Genomic DNA, 21899 nt, shown 5'->3' with positions numbered 1-21899 from the left:
AACGGAGAGATTACTGTAAGTGTTATTGAGGTCTAGAGTGTCCCCCCTTTGAAGAGGGGATAACGCAGCTGCTTTCCATCTTTGGGAATCTCAGACGACACAAGAGAGGTTGAAAAGGCTAGTAATGAGGGGTGGCAGCACATTTCAGCAGATCAGTTTTAGAAGAGAAAGGGTCCAGATGATCTAGCCCGGCTGATTTGTAGGGGTCCAGATTTGCAGCTCTTTCAGAACATCAGCTGACTGTATTTGGAGAAGAAGAGAAATGGGGAAGGCTTGGGTGAGTAGCAGAGGGGAGGGGCAGTGCTGTTGACCGGGTAGGGGTACCAGTGGATAAGCATGGCCAGCCGTGAAAAAAATGCTTATTGAAATTCTCAATTATAGTGGATTTGTCGGTGGTGACAGTGGTTCCTATCTTCAATGCAGTTGGAAGCTGGGAGGAGGTGTTCTTATTCTCCATGGACTTTACAGTGTACCAGAACTTTGTGAGTTTGTGTTGCAGGAGAGCAATTTCTGCTTGAAAAACTAGCCTTGGCTTTTCTAACTGCCTGGTGTATATTGGTTTCTGCTTCCCTGAAAGCTGCATATCACGGGGGCTGTTCGATGCTAATGCAGAACGCCATAGGAAGTTTTCTGTGTGGTAAGGGCAGTCAGGGTCAGGAGAGAACCAAGGGCTATATCTGTTCCTGCTTCTAAATTCTTGAATGGGGCATGCTTATTCAAGATGGTGAGGAAGGCATTTAAAAAAAAATATCCAGGCATCCTCTACTGACGGGATGAGATCAATATCCTTCCAGGATACCTCGGCCAGGTCGATTAGAAAGGCCTGCTCGCTGAAGTGTTTCAGGGAGCGTTTGACCAGTGATGAGTGGAGAGGTCGTTTGACCGCTGACCCATTACGGATGCAGGCAATGAGGCAGTGATCGCTGAGATCTTGGTTGAACAACGCAGAGGTGTAGTTTGGAGGGCAAGTTGGTTAGATGATATCTATGAGGGTACCGTGTTTACGGGAATTGGGTGGTACCTGGTAGGTTCATTGATAATTTGTGTGAGATTGAGGGTATCAAGCTAGATTGTAGGATGGCTGGGTGTTAAGCATGTCCCAGTTTAGGTCACACTAGCAAGCACTAGTTGGAATCAGATGGTGTCCAGAAGCACGTGGGGCAGAGGTGTGCGTATAGCAGGCGGCAACGGTGAGAGACTTGTTTTTAGAGAGGTGGATTTTAAAGTAGAAGTTCAAATTGTTTGGGACAGACCTGGATAGTAAAAACAAACTGCTAGGCAATCTTGCAGTATGATTGCAACCCACCCCTTTGGCCGTTTCTATCTTGTCTGAAAATCTGTGTAGTTGGGGATGAAAATGTCAGAGTTTTTGTGTGCTTCCTAAGCCAGGATTCAGACACGGCTAAAACATCCGGGTTGGTAGAGTGTGCTAAAGCAGTGAACAAAACAACTTAAGGGAGGAGGCTTCTAATGTATAACATGCATGAAACCAAGGCTATTACGGTTACAGAAGTCATCAAAAGAGAGCGCCTGGGGATGAGAGTGGAGCTAGGTACTGCAGGGCCTGGATTCACCTCTACACACCAGACGAAAGAGGAGGAGTAGGATAAGGGTACGGCTAAAAGCTATGATGAATTGGTCGTTCTAGAGCGTCTAGAACAGAGAGTAAAAGAAGTTTCTGGGGGCGGATAAAATAGCTTCAAGGAATAATGTACAGACAGAAGGTATGGTAGGATGGTGAAATACGTAGACAGAGGTAAACCTAGGTATTGAGTTGATGATGAGAGAGTACTGTCTCTAGAAACACATTGAACCAGGTGATGTCACGCATATGTGGGTGGTGGAACTGAGAGGTTTGGATATGGTATAGTGAGAGCCAGGGCTAGAGGCTCTACAGTGAAAAAGCCAATAAACACTAACCAGAAAGCAATGGACAAGGCATATTGAAATTAAGGAGAGGCATGCTTAATCGAGTGAATCAATAGGGTCCAGTGAGTAGAGGTTGGTTGGGTCAGAAATGAATCAATGATTGTCCCCTCAGATCAATCATGTCCGTTTTAGCCCTTCTGTCTACATTCTCAGATACGTTAGAAAATAACAGCTTGAAAGACAATAAATAGTCCTATATGTTAGTGAATACAATAAGTGTGAGACATGACCTTGTGTTGCTGTACAGTCTATAACTACCCTTAACAAACAGTGACTTATTATTATTATTATTATTATTATTGTTGCTGCTGTAATGTCTAGAATTACCTTAACAAACAGTGACTTGTTTATTATTGACAGTTACCATGGAGATGGAATGTCACAAGTACATTTTCATGTGATGCTTCAATTCCCTGACTGTTTGGATGTGTCTGTTAGTAATGTTTTTATCAAAAGAGATAATAAAAAAATGAGAACAATTGACATTCAAGAATTACTGTGTGATACCACAACCAACATGCTGGATCTCGTGTTTATTGTTGGGGTCAGTAGCGTCTAATATATGAGATCATCTCTCTGGGGAGAGAGGAGGAGGAGGCCCTGCCTCTAAAATGAGTCTCTCTGGGAGAGAGGAGGAGGGAGGCCTGCTCAAATGAGTCTCTCTGGGGAGAGAGAGGAGGGAGGCCCTGCCTCTAAAATGAGTCTCTCTGGGGAACATGACACCAAAGCTAAGAGGTGAGATGAACATTTTGTCTAAGAATTATGAAGTTTATTTCCAAAATGCTGTTTCCCAAAAATATCACATTTGCTTTTTAATCAGAAATGGTTGCTTATGGGTACCTTCAATATTACTGTTCTCAGAGTTTTAAATATATTTGAGATGTGTATAATCTTTTTTTGCAAAACGCTATATATCCAATGTTTAGCTGGAATGGAAGGTTCATATCCTGTATATTTGACTGTATTATATAGTTGTCTCACCTAGCTATCTTAATTAAGATGAATGCACTTACTGTAAATCGTTCTGGATAAGAGCATCTGCTAAATCAGGGGTGCTCAATCCGGGGTCTGTGGAGGTACTGCAGGGGTTCCACGGCACCCTGACTGTACTCGTTGCAATGTAAGACATTTGATAGAATTTTCACATGACACGACCACTTTGCCTACTCTTAATTATTGCCTAATATAATGGAATGCATTTTTTTTTACCCAATTCTGATGGTTGTTACAGCAGAATTTTGACAATGTTACCGTTATATCAACACACTCTTCACACCCATTTAACAACTCTAAATATCTTTGGCATAGTAGGTATCAAGTCCCTTCCCAATAATGTTGCCTACAACGTTGCCAAACAATGTTCATCGAACACTTATTGCGCCCTTCAATTTATAGCCAYGCCCAATTTAGGATTATTTTTTAACAACGTGATGTTGCGCTCCAAAGGGAYAACTTGTAGATAATTGTGATAATTGAGCTGTGAGTCRGGAGGCAGGTGCAACATTACATAAAACAACAAAACCAGGAACAAGACAATACCATGGGGCTACACGCCGGTACACAATAATAATACCAACTGGTGAGTGAACATAAGAGAGTCAATTATAAAGGGGAGGAAACGATGAAGGTAATGGAGTCCAGGTGTGAATCATAATGATTAACAGGTGTGTGTAATAATGAATGCCAGGTATGCGTAATGATGAATCCCAGGACCGGTGGTTAGTGTCCCGGTGACGTCGTACGCCGGAGGKGCGGAACAGGAGAAGACGTGACAATAATTAAATAATGAAAAGAAAAACGTATTTATTATACTTTCTCCGAAAATATTTTTCCTTATAGAACCAAAAAGGCTTCTATCACTTCGTTAAAATATGGAATCACAAAATGTTATATATATTTTTGGGTTCAGTGAAGAAGAACCTCTAGAGTTCTGATCAACGAAAGGTTAATGTTTTGAGGATGTGAACCCAGCAGCTTTCCAGTGGTCAGATCAATTCCTCCCGTTTTTTCCATCGCCCGGCCCAGGATTTGAACCTGCCACCTTTCGGCCACAGGTCCAACTCCTGTCACAGCTCCAACTCCTTAGCCTCTGGCTTGAAAACCTGAGTTAATCTTCAGAAATAAGCATGAGTTAATCTGCCAAAATGAAGACAAAATACTAGGCAGACGTACATGGCACTTCTTATACACAATTATTAGACATAAATCATTGCCAAAAGCACAAGACATATTGTTTATGGATTGCTCACAGAATGCTCAATAAGGTTAAGAAGAATCCTAGAGTGTCAGCTAAAGACTTACAGAAATCTTTGGAACATGCTAACACCTCTTTTCACGAGTCTACGATACGTAAAACACTAAACAAGAATGGTGTTCATGGGAGGACACCACGGAAGAAGCCACTGCTGTCCACCAAAAAATATTACTGCACGTCTGAAGATTGCAAAAGAGCACCTGGATGTTCCACAGTGCTATTGGCAAAATATTCTGTGGACAGATTAAACAAAAGTTGAGTTGTTTGGAAGGAACACACAACACTATGTTTGGAGAAAAAAAGGCACAGCACACCAACATCAAAACCTCATCCCAACTGTAAAGTATGGTGGAGGGAGCATCATGGTTTGGGGCTGCCTCAGGGCCTGGACAGCTTGCTATCGTCAACGAAAAAATGAATTCCCATGTTTATCAAGACATTTTGCAGGAGAATGTAAGGCTATCTGTCCGCCAATTGAAGCTCAACAGAAGTTGGRTGATGCAACAGGACAACGACCCCAAACACAGAAGTAAATCAACAGAATGGCTTCAACAGAAKAAAATGCACCTTCCGGAGTGGCCCAGTCAGAGTCCTGACCTCTACCCAATTGAGATGCTGTGGCATGACCTCAAGAGAGAGCTTCACACCAGAAATCCCAAGAATATTGCTGAAGTGAAACAGTTTTGTAAAGAGGAATGGTCCAAAATTCCTCCCGACCGTTGTGCAGGTCTGATTCGCAACACCGAAAAAATGACGTTTGGTTGAGGTTATTGCTGCCAAAGGAGGGTCAACTAGTTATTTTTACTTCTTATGGCTGCAGTCCGGTAACGGACCGATATGACAACAGCCAGTCCAAGTGCAGGCGCCAAATTCAAAACACGAAATCTCATAATTAAAATTCCTCAGACATTCATGTGTATTATATCATTTTAAAGGTAATCTTGTGTTAATCCACCAAAGTGTCCGATTTCAAATAGGCTTTTCAGCGAAAGCACTACAAACGATTATGTTAGGTCACCACAAAACCACAATAAGCATAGCAATTTTTCCAGCTATAGATAGCTTCACAAAAACAGAAGAGATAAAATGAATCACTAACATTTCGATTATTTCATCAGATGACACTCATAGGACTTCATGTTACACAATCATGCATGTTTTGTTTGATTAAATTCATATTTATATCAAAAAATCTGAGTTTACATTGAGGCGACTAGATTCACTAAATGCAAAAACATCAAGTGACTTTGCATAGCCCATCGTTTCAACATAAATACTCATCATAAATATAGATGATAATACAAGTTATACACATGGAATTATAGATATACCTCTCCTTAATGCAACTGCTGTGTCAGATTTCAAAAAAACTTTACGTAAAAATAAACCATGCAATAATCTGTGACGGAGCTCAGGTGATTAGCCAAATTAGCCACCATGTTGGACTCAACAGAAACCAGAAAATACATGATAAATGTTTCATTACCTTTGATGAACCTCATCAGAATGTAGTCCTATGAATCCCAGGTTCACAATAAATGCTTGATTTGTTCGTTCATGTCCGTTATTTATGTCAAATTAGCTACTTTCGAATTGTTTACCAAAACCCTAACCAAAGTCTCAAAGCGCGACCACTAATACGTGACGAAATGTCCAAACATTCCATTACAGTCAGTAGAAACATGGCAAACGATGTACTGATCAATCTTTAGAATGTAGTTAACATACATCTTGAATAACGTTCCAACCGGAAACGACTTAATTGAGAGATGGAACACAGCTGCCTCTCACGTGAACGCGCGTGTTGAATGCATGGCACCTCATACTAAATTCTTTCTCATTCGACCCCCTTCACATTAGAGTCATTGACTTAGTTATGTTGATTGCTGGCATCTAGTGGAACCCCAAGGCAGTGCAACATCATTAATAGCTCAAGTGGATTTTTTAGGGACTCTGGTGAATACACACAGGCTCAGATTTCTGACTTCCTGTTTTGATTTCAACTCAGGATTTTGCCTGCCAATATGAGTTCTGTTAATAATCTCACGACATAATTCAAACAGTTTTAGAACTTTAGAGTGTTTCTATCCAATACTAATAATAATATGCAAATATTAGGAACTATGACTGAGGAGCAGGCCGTTTGATATGGGCACCTTTCATGCTGGAGGTCATTTTGCAGGGCTCTGGCAGTGCACCTCCTTGCACAAAGGCGGAGGTAGCGGTCCTGCCGCTGGGTTGTTGCCCTCCTATGGCCTCCCTCCACGTCTCCTGATGTACTGGCCTGTCTCCTGGTAGCGCCTCCATGCTCTGGACACTACGCTGACAGACACAGCAAACCTTTTTGCCACAGTTGCATTGATGTGCCATCCTGGATGAACTGCACTACCTGAGCCACTTGTGTGGGTTGTAGACTCCGTCTCATGCTACCACTAGAGTGAAAGCACCGCCAGCATTCAAAAGTGACCAAAACATAGCCAGGAAGCATAGGAAGTAACCTACTGTAAAGACTGGTTTAGTTATTTTGTGCCACTGTTCTGGAACTTCCCGCGTTCCCGTACAGAACTGTCCACGTCCCCGTTCGGTGTGGCGCCAAGCATATTGTCCGGTTACGCGCAGAGTTGTCTGAGGTGCTCTTGGGGAATAACGACGGAGTTCACTACAGTGTTGAGACACCAAAGTTCTTTGTTCAATTTGCTTTTTGCTTTACGGTCAGGGACAGTATGAGTGTAGCCAGATCCTTTTAACTCACTATCCTTCWTTCAAATTGTGGTTCACCGGATTCGTCATCACCATCGAGACGAGGGACAGACGAACGACCTGCTACCTAGCCAAGCTAGTTGGTACAGCTAGGTAATCTAGCTAGCAACTCTACCAGCAGCATCGTAGTTATCATAGCTACCACTACATCATCACCGGCTGCCTGCATTTCTTGTGGACCGAAGGAGCTCCCCGGTTGTTTCTTCCACCTGTTAAATCCGTGGAGGGCTTCTCCCTCTCTTGTTGACGGATGCTGGCTACCTCTGTCTCAGTGTTTAACCCCTCTGTGTCCAAGGACCAAACTTTTGAATACTATTTTCGGGACGCCTCAAGTAGGCTGGACGCATGAAATTTTTAACAAAGTTTTCTTCTGATGAAAAATAGTTAATTACATCTGCCATGGAGCCTTGTTTCATAACATTACCTTAAGTCCCTAGTTATGAAGTAATTGTGGCCTTAAAAACAGGCCTTATTTTAGGTAATATTTCACCCTGCCAGCTCCTATTAGTTCTATTGAGCACCGTAACATCAACTCACCTTCTGAACGTTCTATTCCCAGCTCATTGTTCTGGTGTCACTTTGGCAGCTTCGCTATTGTCATCCATGAGACCCGACATCATTAACCGTGAACGCTGAGGTAACTTGTTATAAACCGGGTTACAGTTACTTTGTGAGCACGCTCACTGTTCACCTGTGTACACGTTGTGGTGACCACCAGTGATAGTGGTGGCTAGCGCATACCCATCAAACGTTAAACATTTTCTGGTCACGGTTGACCATATTTGTTTCCCTTTAAAAGGTATAAAACCTAAACAAAATACATATCCCTGTCCTCTTTTTCAAAATGTGGATGATTTAAACAGCCAGAAGACATTTTTTAATTAGGAAATAACACTTGTTGTTTCTCTAAGTGGCTGCTGGGTATTTTGATATGCATCGAAATCTTCATCCGTAGGTTTCCAATTGAGCGAATTCTGCATCGTATAATGCATAGGTCTAGCTAATTGCTAGACTCAGATTATGACCCAAGCAAGTGTCGCGAATGAGTTGTGTAGTACCCACAGAAGGCCACATGGAGGAGCAAGAGAGCTATAAACCCATACTATTTTTTTGCCTTAAAAAAACGTAAACCTAACAATCAATCAAATGTATTTATGAAGCCCTTTTTACATCAGCAGATGTCACAAAGTGCTATACTGAAACTCTAACCGTACGTATAATCTATATTAGCCTTAACCCTAATTCTAGGGTAGGGTAGACTAGCACACTTTTAGAAACTATTTTAGTAATAATATTATGTTAGTAAATACAATTATAGTACTAAATATAATTTGGATTATTTTGTTAATCAAAACCTGTCTAAGCATTTTTTTTTTTAAACCTAGCAGTACTACTGATTTCTCTGTGAGACAGATATATATTATTACTGTGTAAAACCTAGCAGTACTAGTGATTTCTCTGAGAGTGAGGCAGATATATMTYATTACTGTTTAAAACCCAGCAGTACTACTGATTTCTCTGAGAGTGAGGCAGATGTATATTATTACTGTATAAAACCTAGCTGTACTACTTATTTGTATGAGTGAGGCAGATATATAGCAATTAGGAAAAAAACAGGACTATTTGTCTCTCTGAAATGAAACCATCAAGTGATAGATTTTAAACAAATACATGTCTGTCATTGAACAACCCGATTCCATGATTAGATAGTGAAAAAACACACCATCTCGTTCATAATTTCTTTAAACAACAGAAGATAATTTACCAACATTTCTGAAGATGGATATATAGCTTTTTGGAATGAAACTCTTCATATGTTTCCCATTTTGAGCTCAGAGTAGATGAGAGATGTAATTGTTGTCTCTGTTGTGTTGAAGHCCAATCAAGCAGGAGAGACCAGCCTCCCCTGTACCCAGCTGTGTGTCCATGAAGAGTGACAAGTCTATGGAACCCCCTATATTATTTAGAGAGGGAGACTTTTCTTCTGAAAAAAGGTAAGAAGAACTCATGGGTCATGGTCAGTGAGTTAAACAACACTGTCTCTAGTCATTTCTCCTCTCCCATTTTCCCATTTATTTTTTGTTATTTTCATAATCCATAGGCTAATCCTTTTGTCTATTTTCATAATCCTGAAACAATATTAAACAAACACAACATTCCCTCCGTGTGTGTGTGTGTGTGTGTGTGTGTGTGTGTGTGCACTCCCTGGATGAGGAGATGTAATCTCATGTCTTGTCCACAGAAACCAACAGGAGAGATCAGAGTCAGAGATTCTCAGTGGTCAGTCTTCCCAGAGTTATCAAACAGACCTGGCCTCCATATTCAGTGTATGTGGTCCTGTCATGTACATATTTTTTTTTGCCTCAAGGAAGGTTGATCTGTCAATCATTCATTAATGTGTTAATGAGAAAACATTTATTCTCTTGCTTAACTTATTTACTTTATTCATTTCAGTTGCTTGAAGAGAATATTTTGAAATTTGTGAAGAACGAGCTGAAGATGTTCAAGAGGATTCTTAGTCCAGAACTCCCAGAAGGCTTTGAGAGTCAGAAGCAGGATAAGGAAGTGGTGGATGCTGAAGATGAGAAGCAGGAGAGCAGTGCCAGAGAGGGGGCTCTGAAGATCACACTGCACGTCCTGAGGAAAATGAACCAGAAGGAGCTTGCTGACACACTGGAGAAAAGTAAGAGCTGTCTGCTTCATGTTGAATGCTGTTTTATAACATTTAAAAGCTGTAGCTAAAGTACAACTAAAGTAGCTGTGTAACTCAAATGTTGTAGCAGCCTTAACACAATACCTAGTGACCTTGTCAAGTAGCACAGAGATGTGTTGTGGTGAGTAATTTAGAGAGAGAGAAGAGGAGAGACAGAGGAGAGATAGACAATGAGAGAGGGAGAAAGACAGAGGGAGAGACAGAGAGAGAGAGAGAGAGAGAGAGACACAGAGATAGAGACAGAAAGGCAAAGGGAGAGAGAGGAAACATTAATAATTACTGTGATATCTCACTGGTTACCCCCATAGCCAATTCCTCCTTTGACCGCCTTTCCTTCCAGTTCTCTGCTGCCAATGACTGGAAGCAAGCTGCAAAAATCACTGAAGCTGGAGACTCATATTTAGCACCAGCTGTCAGAGCAGCTCACAGATCATTGCACCTGTACATAGCCCATCTGTAATATAGCCCATCCAACTATCTCATCCCCATACTGTATTTATTTATGTTGTCCTCCTCCTTTTCACACCCAGAAAACATTTACACATTCATACAGACAGTTAAGAGAATAAATTATTGTAATTTAACTTCATAACACAGTCCTACAATACTGTAGTTATTTAAACAGACGTAATATTAATATCGTCTGTGGTATTTCTAGATTCAGATGACCTTGCTGTGATATGCCAACGTGAACTGAAATCTAATCTAAAGAAGAAGTTTCAATGTGTTTTTGAGGGGATCGCTAAACAAGGAAACCCAACACTTCTCAATAAGATCTACACAGAGCTCTACATCACAGAGGGTGGAACAGGAGAGGTCAATAATGAACATGAGCTGAGACAGATTGAGACAACAACCAGGAAACAARCAAGACCAGAGACTGCAATCAAATGTAACGACATCTTCAAACCCTTACCTGGACAAGACAAACGTATCAGAACTGTGCTGACAAAGGGAGTCGCTGGCATTGGAAAGACAGTCTCTGTGCAGAAATTCATTCTTGACTGGGCTGAAGGAAAAGCAAATCAGGATATCCAATTTATATTTTCATTCCCTTTCCGGGAGCTGAATTTGATGAAATGGGACAAACACACTTTGATTGAACTTCTTAATCACTTCTCAATGGAAACCAAACAATCGAGAATCTCCAACTACGACAAGTACAAAGTTCTGTTCATCTTTGATGGTCTGGATGAGTGCCGACTGCCCCTAGACTTCCAGAATAACAAGATCTGTTGTGACGTCACAGAGTCAACCTCAGTGGATGTTCTGCTGACAAATCTCATCAAGGGAAATCTGCTTCCCTCTGCTCTCCTCTGGATAACTACCCGACCTGCAGCAGGCAATAAGATCCCTTCAGGGTGTGTTGACCAGGTGACAGAGGTACGAGGGTTCCTTGACCCACAGAAGGAGGAGTACTTCAGGAAGAGATTCAGTGATGAGGACCTGGCCAGCAGAATCATCTCACACATAAAGACATCAAGGAGCCTCCACATCATGTGCCACATTCCAGTCTTCTGTTGGATTTCTGCAACAGTCCTTGAACACATGCTGCAACATAAGAGAGAAGAGATGCCCAAGACTCTGACTGAGATGTACACACACCTTGTGGTGTTTCATACCAAACAGAATAATAAAAAGTATCTTGGGAAAGAAGAGACAGGTCCACACTGGAATAAAGAGAGCATTTTGTCACTGGGAAAACTGGCCTTCCAACAGCTTATGAATGGCAATCTGATTTTCTATGAAGAAGACCTGAAAGAGGCTGGCATTGATGTCARTGAAGCCTCAGTGTACTCAGGATTGTGCACACAGATCTTTAAAGAGGAATGTGGTCTGTACCAGGACAAGGTGTACTGCTTTGTTCATCTGAGCATTCAGGAGTTTCTGGCTGCTGTATATGTGTTCATCTCATTCATCAACAACAATGAGAATCTAATGGACAAACTGCAAACAAAAGATGAGCCTGAAGTTACTTTCTACAAGAGTGCTGTGGATAAAGCATTACAAAGTGAGACGGGAAACCTGGACCTTTTCCTCYGCTTCCTTCTGGGCCTCTCACTGGAGTCCAATCAGAAGCACTTACGAGGTCTACTGACAAAGACAAGAGGTAGCTCACAGAGCCATGAAGAAACAGTCAAGTACATCAAGAAGAAGATCAGGGAGAATCCCTCTCCAGAGAGGAGCATCAATCTGTTCCACTGTCTGAATGAACTGAATGACCATTCTCTAGTGGAGGAGATCCAAAGCTACCTGAGATCAGGAAGTCTCTCAGAAGCCAACCTGTCATCTGCACAGTGGTCAGCTCTGGTCTTTGTGTTACTGACTTCAGAAAAGGAGCTGGATGTGTTGACCTGAAGAAATACTCCAAGATCAGAGGAAGGTCTTCTGAGGCTGGCTGCCAGTGGTTCCAAAGCCTCCAGAGCTGCTCAGTGGAGTAATGTCCTGTCTTTTGGCTATGTTATATGACATTTTATTCTATAAAATAATTTCTCTGTAATTAATATTACCTGATAAACTATCATGTAAATGTAATTAACTAGAAAGTCGCGGCACCACGAAAGAATGTTTATAGAGTTGTTATCTTCCAAATAAACTCTTAAAGACCTAGTAATCTTTTATATCAKTAGCAGTCAATCATCAATCGCCACCATTCTCATCTGAACATCGTAGATTTCTTGGTTTTCTTCACGAACCCTGGCTAACAAGTTGAATCAGCAATACAAAATGTTGTTTAACTATTTATTTGCTAAATACCTAAATAATCACACAGAATTACATAAACACAGGATGGATCATACATTGATTAACCTCACTAGGGTAGGGGGCACTATTTTCACCTCCGGATGGAAAGCTTGCCCTGCTACTCAGGCCCAGAAGCTAGGATATGCATAGAATTAGTAGATTTGCATAGAAAACACTCCAAAGTTTCTAAAACTGTTAAAATAATGTCTGTGAGAATAACTGAACTAAAATGGCAGGAGAAAATCTGAGGAAAATCCATCCAGGAAGTGCCATTATTTTGAAATTGCGTTTTTTCCAATGAAAGCCTATCCACCATTTAAAGGGATAGGACCCAGATTCCGTTCCCTATGGCTTCCACTAGTTGTGAACAGTCTTTAGACATTGTTTCAGACTTTTATTCTGAAAAATTAGGGAGAATGACCACTTTGAGTGAGTGGATAGTGGGATGTCCCCTGAGCTGTTTGCTGCATGCGACCGAGAGCACGCCTTTTTGTTTTTCTATTTCTATTTACTACGCTATTGTCCGGTTGAAATATTATTGATTATTTAGGCTAAAAACAACCTGAGGACTGATTATAAACATCGTTTGACATGTTTCTACAAACTTTACCGGCACTATTTGGAATTTCGTCTGCCTGTTGTGACCGCAATTGAGCCATTGGATTACTGAACAAAACGTTGCAACAAAATTGAGTTTTTGGGATATAAAGAGGGACTTTATCGAACAAAACAAACATTTATTGTGTAACTGGGTGTTTTCTGAGTGCAACCATACAAATATCATCAAAGGTAAGTGATTAACCGCCTTGCTCAGTGGCAGAACAACAGATTTTTACCTTGTCAGCTCTGGGATTCGATCCAGCAACTCTCTAACCACTAGGCTACCTGCTGCCCCAAGGCCCCAAGGTGAGCCCCATTAATTACCCCTTAGCTACCATCTCCTCCCAAGTGGATGTGTCTTTGGGTGAACGCCTTATCAGTCATAGCAGTGCCACCTGTCCTTATAGGGATATCCTGGAATGTTTACTCAACTACTCCGAAGAAACTTTGAAGACACATTTCAGACCTGGGCTGTTTAGTAAGGATACTGCTGGAGCTTCTGTGGAAGCTATAGACCCCACGAATGGTGAAAACAAAGGACTGGAGGCTTGTGCAGAATCTCAAGAGTTACGTCCTATACACTCTGATATATATATATATATATATGTTTTTTTTTTTCAATAATGTTTATTCTTAAATTCGGTTGATTTAAGGATCAAACTAACAAGGGCCAAGGATGAGTTTTGTCTGAGGTCTGCCCAAGACGATGACTTTAGTTTAAAAGTGTTGGGGGCTTCGCGTTTTATTAAAGAAGTGTCTGTATCTCCAGCACTTCGTCTGGGTCATTCACAGGCTTTGATGAAAGGAAATGCCCTTGACCTTCTCCAAAGAATTACCATGACAACATTCAGCATACCTGTGGGGAGTAGAATCTGCATTTCAATGCAGAGTACGTAGCTCTCTGTCAGGACGGACGTCAGGTCCCAACTAAGGCCTTCAAACCACAATTAAATAATAGCATATCTGTGTGAGAATTTTACAATCTATTCCTGGCTACAGGGAGGCATCTAAAAGATCTCTCTTTACCTATTGACAGAAACGATTTTGCAGAGGGTTACACATTGTATGCTTTCAATTTATCCCCTGATGATGACACCTCAGGAAATCTGTCTGTGGTGTCCCAAGGTAACCTCAGGCTGGAAAAGTGTTTCTGTACACCTTTAGCCTGTACAGTTAGTATGATTGTTTATGCTCTGATTCAATCTTGGAAGTGAATGCCCGAAGACAAGTCTTAGTGGATTATTATTAGGATATTAAGTATCAATGATCAAAACATAAAGAGAGAGATAAGAGGGATCATCTAACCACAAGTATAAAACAAGATGTAAACAGAGATCCATTCTAAAACAGTATAAAACAAGATGATAAACAGAAGGATTCCATCTAAAACAGTATAAAACAAGATGATAAACTAGAGATACAATCTAAAACAGTAATACACAAACATCGGAGGATGATAAAACAGAGGATCCATCTAAAAACAGTATAAAACAAGATGAATAAACAGAGGATTCATCTAAACAAGTAATAAAAAAGATGATAAACAGAGGATCCCATCCTAAAAAAGTATAAAAAAAAGATGATAGAGAGACAGGAGGGATGCCATCGTAAAAAAGATAATGGGAAGACAGAGGATGACATCTAGAACACGTATAAAACAAGATGATAAACAGAGAGATACGCGAGTCTAAGAGGACGAGGTATGTAAAAACCAGATGCTAGAAACAGAAGATACCATCTAAAAACGTAATAAAAACAGAATGATAAACGGAGGATGCATCTAAAGACGAGTATAGGCAAACAATGAATAAACAAGGAATCTCATCTAAAATCAGTATAAACACCAGAATGATAAACAGAGGAATAAATCATAAAAGACGGTATAAACAAGATGATAAACAGAGGAATCCATCTAAAACAGTATAAAACAAGTGCAGTGTGTTCTTGAGATGTTACTTTAACGTCAAACGTCATAACGTCACACTATATACTTCTGGGAGTCTTGTGGAAAGACTGCATGTTGTTTGGGGTGGATTGAGTTGACGTCTTCATCATCATTTTGCAGAATATTCCTGTAATATTTTCACCTCTGTCAGATCGCAACAGACTAGTTGCTGCAAGACAAATCATAAGGAGTTCAAGTAGTTTTTATTTGCCATTTGCAGGTAAATAAAAGTAATACATACATTGTAAGTCCTTGTTGGATCTCTCTCACATTATAAGGACAGTACTAAGAGAGAGCTGCTGTGGGGAAGGACGGCATCATATAATGTCTGGAAACAGAGTGAATGATGGAACACATGGAAACCAACGTGTTTTTGATAGCCATATCCACTTATTCCCTCCAGATTATTAAAGCCTGTCTCCCCAGATTAAGGTCCCCAGCCCCTGTGGTACGAACACAACAAGTAAAATATATCATAATCCATGTGTTGTGTGTCGGTGGTGGTTTGTGTCAGTGTGGGTGTGTTGTGTGTGTCAAGTAGTTTGTAGTGTGTCCTGTTGTGTGTGTGTCCAGGGTGTGTGTGGCGTGTCAAGTTGTGTGGTGATGTGTAATCTGTCCCAGTGGTGTGTGTGTGATGTGTGTGTGTGTGTGGTGTTTGCGTGTCCTTTACTTCTTCCATCAGTGGGGAAAGAGGAGAAATAAAGAAGTAATCATTTACAATGACGTGAACGCGTCCTGAATAATTTACTGTTGGACTAACCTCCTCCCTTTATCTCTCCCTCTATTTTATGTATTTTATTTATTTTTTTTTTTTTTTTATTTAACCTTTTTTAAGCGCAGGTAGCAAATTGAGAACAGTTCTCCCCTTTACAATTGCGACCTGGCCATAGATAAAGCAAAAGCAAGTTTCGACAAAATACAAAACACATTAGTTTACAACATGGAGTAAACAACAATATAGTAATAATACAAGTGAAAAAAACATACAGTCTATTACCAAATGTGAGCAAGTGAGGTGAGGATAAGGGAGGTGAAGCAAACATAATTATATGTATAAAGTAATTTAAAAATATAAAAGGCCATGGAGGTGAAGTGGAATCACAACACAGCAAGTAAAATAAAACTAAAAAAAAAAAAAAAAAAACACTGGAATGGTTGGTTATGAGCGGAAGAAAGTGGCAACAAGTGGACGAAGAAATATGGGGTGCCAAAGGAGCAAAATAATATTAATAATAAAATACAGTGGAAAGAGGATGAGATGTTTGGAGCTAAATTTAAGATGGGCTATGTACAAGGTGCAGTAATATGTGAGCTTGCTCTGACAGCTGGTGCTATAAAGCTAGTGAGGGAGATAGGGTGTTTTTCCAATTATCAGAGTATTTTTGTAGTTCGTTCCAGTCACTTGGCGCAGAGAACTTGGAAGGAGAGGCGTCCAAAGGAAGATTGAGTTTTTGGGGGTGGACTAGAGAGATATACCTGCTGGAGCGGCGGTGCTACAGATAGTGCTGCTATGGTGAACCCAGCGGCAGAGGATAAGGGCGGGACTTTACCTAGCAGGGTCCTTGTAAATATGACCTGGAAGACCAAGTGGGTTTGGCGACGAGTATGAACGAGGGCCAAGCCAACGAGAGTGTACAAGGTCGAGTGGTGGGTAGTATAATGGGGCTTTGGTGGACAAAACGGATGGACATTGTGATAGACTGCATCCAATTTTTGAGTAGGGGTTTTGGGGCTATTTTGTAAATGACATCTGACCGAAGTCGAGGATTGGTCGGAGGTCAGTTTTTAGCAAGGGTATGGTTTGGCAAAAACGCATGAGTAAGATGCTTTGTTGCGGATATGGAAGCAATTCTAGATTTGACTTTTGTGATTGTGAGATGTTTGATGTGAGTCTGGAGAACGGAGAAGTTTAACATCTAAACCAGACACCTAGGGTATTTGTAGTTGTCCACATATTCTAAGTCAGAACGTCCAAAGTAGTGATTGTGGACAGGCGGGCAGGGGCAGGCAGCGATCGGTTGAAGAGCATGCATTTGGTTTTACTTGTATTTAAGAGCAGTTGGAGGCACGGAAGGAGAGTTGTATGGCATTGAAGCTCGCCTGAGAGTTGTTAACAACAGTGTCAAAAGAGAGGGCCAGAAGTATACAGAATAGTTGTCGTCTGCGTAGAGGTGGATCAGAGAATCACCAACCGCAAGAGCGACATCATTGATGTATACAGAGAAGAGAGTCGGTCCAAGAATTGAACCCTGTCACCCCCATAGAGACGCCAGAGGCCCGGACAACAGACCCTCCGATTGACACACTGAACTCGATCAGAGAAGTAGTTGGTGAAACCAGGCGAGGCAATCATTGAGAAACCAAGGCTGTCGGAGTCTGCCAATGAGGTGGTGGTGATTGACAGAGTCAAAGGCCTTGTGGCCAGGTCAATGAATCGGCTGCACAGTATTGTTTCCTATCGATGGCGGTTACGATGTCGTTTATGACCTTGAGCGTGGCTGAGGTGCACCCATGACCAGCTCTGAAACCAGATTGCATAGCGGAGAAGGTGTGGTGGATTTCGAATGGTCGGTAATCTGTTTGGTTGACTTGGCTTTCGAAGACTCTGAAAGGCAGGGTAGGATAGATATAGGTCTGTAGCAGTTAGGGTCAAGGGTGTCCCCCCTTTGAAGAGGGGGATAACCGCAGCTGCTTTCCAATCTTTGGGGATCTCGGACGACACGAAGGAGAGGTTGAAGAGGGCTAGTAATAGGGGTGGCAACAATTTCAGCAGATAGTTTTAGAAAGAAAGGGTCCAGATTATCTAGCCCGGCTGATTTGTAAGGGTCCAGATTTTGCAGCTCATTTAGGACATCAGCTGCCTGTATTTGGGAGAAAGAGAAATGGGGGAGCTTGGGCGAGTAGCAGAGGGGAGGGCAGTGCTGTTGTCCGGGTAGGGGCAGCCAGTGGAAAGCATGGCCAGCCGTGGAAATGCTTATTGAAATTCTCAATATAGTGGATTTGTCGGTGGTGACAGTGTTTCCTATCTTCAGAGCGGTTGGAAAGCTGGGAGGAGCTGTTCTTATCTCCATGGACTTTACGGTGTCCCCAGAATTTTTTGTTAATTTGTGGTTGCAGAAGCAAATTTCCTGCTTGAAAAAAGCTAGCCTTGGCTGTTCTAACTGCTCTGTGTATATTGGTTTCTGGCTTCCCTGAAAAGTTGCATATCACGGGGGCTGTTCGATGCTATGCAGAACGCCATAGGATGTTCTGTTTGGTTAAGGGCAGTCAGGTCAGGAGAGAACCAAGGTAGCTTATCTGTTCTGGTTCTAAATTTCTTGAATGGGGCATGCTTATTCAAGATGGTGAGGAAGGCATTTTTTAAAAATGACCAGGCATCCTCTACTGACGGGATGAGATCGATATCCTTCCAGGATACCCCGGCCAGGGTCGATTAGAAAGGCTGCCGCTGAAGTGTTTCAGGGAGCGTTTGACAGTGATGAGTGGAGGTCGTTTGACGCTGACCCATTACGGATCAGGCAATGAGGCAGTGATCGCTGAGATCTTGGTTGAAAACAGCAGAGGTGGTATTTGGAGGGCAAGTTTGTTAGGATGATATCTATGAGGTACCCGAGTTTACGAATTGGGGTGGTACCTGGTAGGTTCATTTGATATTTGTGTGAGATTGAGGGCATCAAGCTTAGATTGTAGGGTGGCTGGGGTTTTGAGCATGTTCAAATTTAGGTCGGCCTAGCAGCACGAACTCTGAAGATAGATGGGGGGCAATCAGTTCACATATAGTGTCCAGAGCACAGCTGGGGCCAGAGGGTGGTCTATAGCAGGCCGGCAACGGTGAGAGACTTGTTTTTAGAGAGGTGGGATTTTTAAAAGTAGAATTTCAAATTGTTTGGGAACAGACCTGGATAGTAAAGAACGACTCTGCAGGCAGTCTTTGCAGTAGATTGCAACACCGCCCCTTTGGCCGTTCTATCTTTGTCTGAAAATCTTGTAATTGGGGCTGAAAATATCTGAGTTTTTGGTGGTCTTTCTAAGCCAGGATTCAGACACGGCTAAAACATCCGGGTTGGCAGAGTGTGCTAAAGCAGTGAACAAACACACTTAGGGAGGAGGCTTCTAATGTTAACATGCATGAAGCCAAGGCTATTACGGTTACAGAAGTCATCAAAAGAGACGCCTGGGGAATAGGAGTGGAGCAGGTACTGCAGGGCTGGATTCAACCTCTACATCACAGAGGGAACAGAGGAGGAGTAGGATAAGGGTGGCGGCTAAAAGCTATGAGAATTGGTCGCCTAGAGCTGCTAGAGCAGAGAGTAAGAGGAGGTTTCTGGGGGCCGATAAAATGTTTAAAGGAATATGTACAAGACAAAGGTTATGGTAGGATGTGAATACAGTGGAGGTAGACCTAGGTATTGAGTTGATGATGAGAGAGATATTGTCTCTGAAACATCATTGAACCAGGTGATGTCATCGCATATGTGGGTGGTGAACTGAGAGGTGGATATGGTATAGTGAACAGGGCTAGAATCTCTACAGTGAAATAAGCCAATAACACATTAACCAGAACAGCAATGGACAAGCATATTTACATTAGGAGAGGCATGCTTAATCGGGTGATCATAAGGGTCAGTGAGTAAGAGTGTTGTGTTGGGTCGTGGCGATCCAGACAGCTGGCGGGTATGTGGCTGTCGGTAGCAGCATAGGATGGAGGTCTGTTTTGTAGATACCTCGTGCGTTTCCGTCGGTAAGTTAGTGGGGTTCCGTGTAGTGGGGTTCCGTGTGGAAGAGGGATCAATCCAATTGGCAGAATAGATATGTGACCCAAAGGAGAAAAAAAATAAAAATAAAAAAAAATAATAGTTGTCCGGTATGCTTATTCAGGTAGCAGCCGATAAGACAGCTAACGATTAGCGGGCCTCAGGTGAGCGTTCAGGTAACGTCGGGACGGAGGTGCCAGTTGGATAAATCCCTCGGGCAGTAACGTCGGCAGTCAGACGTGAAGGCCGCGGTGGGTTCCGTATCTGCAGCAGCAACAAAAGAAACGTGTCCGGGTGGTATGGAACTCCTCAGCTGGCTAGCTCCAGGTGATTTGAGTTTGCTCCGGGGTCGACGTAAGCCATCGTCACACGGTTTGCAGCTAGCTAGCTGCGAAGTCAAGGTGCAGGTGACCAGAGCCTGCGGCTGAATCCGGGGAAATGAGAGAGAAGAAGTCCCGGAATGCTCCGGTCCGAGTCGCGTTGCACAAAGTGCCGGTGGATTATCGAGCTAGAGGGAATAGTTGATGACCACAACACGAGGGCAGCTGAAAACAAACGCTAGCGCAGCAACCGGCTAATTCGGGGCAGCTACAGATTAGCTTCTGGCTAGCTAACGGAGTAGCTACTGGTTAGCTTTCAGGCTAGCTTCTGAATAGCCCTGGCTGGCTTCCACAATGGATTTTCAGTTTGAGGTAAATATTAGCTTTTTAGTAATTGGTGAAGCGGGTTGCAGGAAAGCTTTTGCAGGAAAGCTTTTGTAGTTGAGTTCTTGGATAATAAAATAAATAAAAGATAAGTGAAGAGAGGTGTAAATATATATACAGGACACAAACAATACGGGAACAGAAAAAGACGTCTGAACTGCTGAGCAACCTTGGAGCGAATTGTGGATATAGTTCAAATTTAGTAAAGGGTTATAACAACACCCATGGATATGTGGATATAGTTCAGCATTTAGTAAAGGGTTATAACTACACCCATAGATATGTGGATATAGTTCAGCATTAAGTAAAGGGTTATAACTAACCCATAGGTATGTGGATATATTTTAAAAAAAAGACCTCTGGTATAAGGCGTAGGCCAGCCCTTAAACCAAGAGACCTCTGGGTATAAGGCGTAGGCCAGCCCTTTAAAAGAGACCTCTGGTTAAGGGTAGGCAGCCCTTATAAAGAGGAGGTTAACCACTAGAAGCAAGTCATAAAGTCAAGACGACGTAAAGTGAGGAGGTCTTGACCAAGACTGCCAAAAGAATACTCAGAAGCATTTTCCTAAAAGAACAATCAAAACATGGCTTCTTTAAACACCGCATGTCCTCTTAACTTCACTGCGCTAACTGCGATCCCTTTATACGGGATCACTTTCCTAAACAACGCGCTAAAATTGCAGGGCGCCAAATGCATAAATATTACTAAAAATAATATTTATAATCATGCAATCACAAGTGAAATATACCAAAACACAGCTTAGCTTGTTGTTAATCCACTCATCGTGTCAGATTTTTGAAAATATACTTTACACAGGAAAGAAATCAAGCTTTTGTGAGTGTAGCAATCAATGCGACAACAGTTAGCCTTATATTAGCTTGGTTAGCTTGGTCACGAAAGTCAGAAAAAGCAATAAATTTAATTGCATACCTTTGATAATCTTCGGATGTTTCCACTCACGGAGACTCTCAGTTACACAACAAATGTTATTTTTGTTCGATAAATATTACTTTTATCAAACAAAAAAAACGCCATTTGGGTTGCCCATATGTTGAGAAACCAAGCCTTGTTTCCGTTCGACAAATTCCCAAAAATATCCGTAATGGTCGTAGAAACCTGTCAATGTTTTTTATAATCAATCCTCAGGTTGTTTTTAACAAACCTAATCGATAATATTTCAACCGGACCATAACCTATTCTTTAAGAGAGAAAAGGAAATGGGGAGCCCCTCTCTCGCGCAGGAAACATTCAGAGGACAACCTGACTCTTTTGAACATCTCGCTCATTTTTCAAAAAAAGCCTGAAACTATGTCTAAAGCCTGGTCACAGCCTGAGGAGCCATTGGAAAAGGAATGTGGTTGATACCCCTTTAAAACTGATTCTGAGAACAGAGTCTAGTTTTCAGACGTTCGCAGTTCCTGTCATGCATTTCGCTCCAGAATGAGTTCTGTTCACCGCACAGACATATTCAAAACGGTTTTAGAAACTAGAGGAT

At 41.9% G+C, this 21899-nt stretch overlaps 2 pseudogenes; both read left to right on the top strand.

Moving 5' to 3' along the window:
- The window catches only part of LOC139023826 (piggyBac transposable element-derived protein 4-like), a 350862-nt pseudogene that overhangs the window by 288907 nt on the left and 40056 nt on the right, over positions 1 to 21899 (top strand).
- Positions 2583 to 21899, top strand: part of LOC139023828 (NLR family CARD domain-containing protein 3-like) — a 30201-nt pseudogene continuing 10884 nt past the window's right edge.

The sequence above is a fragment of the Salvelinus sp. IW2-2015 genome, linkage group LG37 (assembly GCF_002910315.2).
Source record: "Salvelinus sp. IW2-2015 linkage group LG37, ASM291031v2, whole genome shotgun sequence".
Taxonomy (NCBI): domain Eukaryota; kingdom Metazoa; phylum Chordata; class Actinopteri; order Salmoniformes; family Salmonidae; genus Salvelinus; species Salvelinus sp. IW2-2015.
The sequence above is the reverse complement of the archived record's forward strand: the minus strand, read 5'-3'. Positions and strand labels throughout refer to the sequence as shown.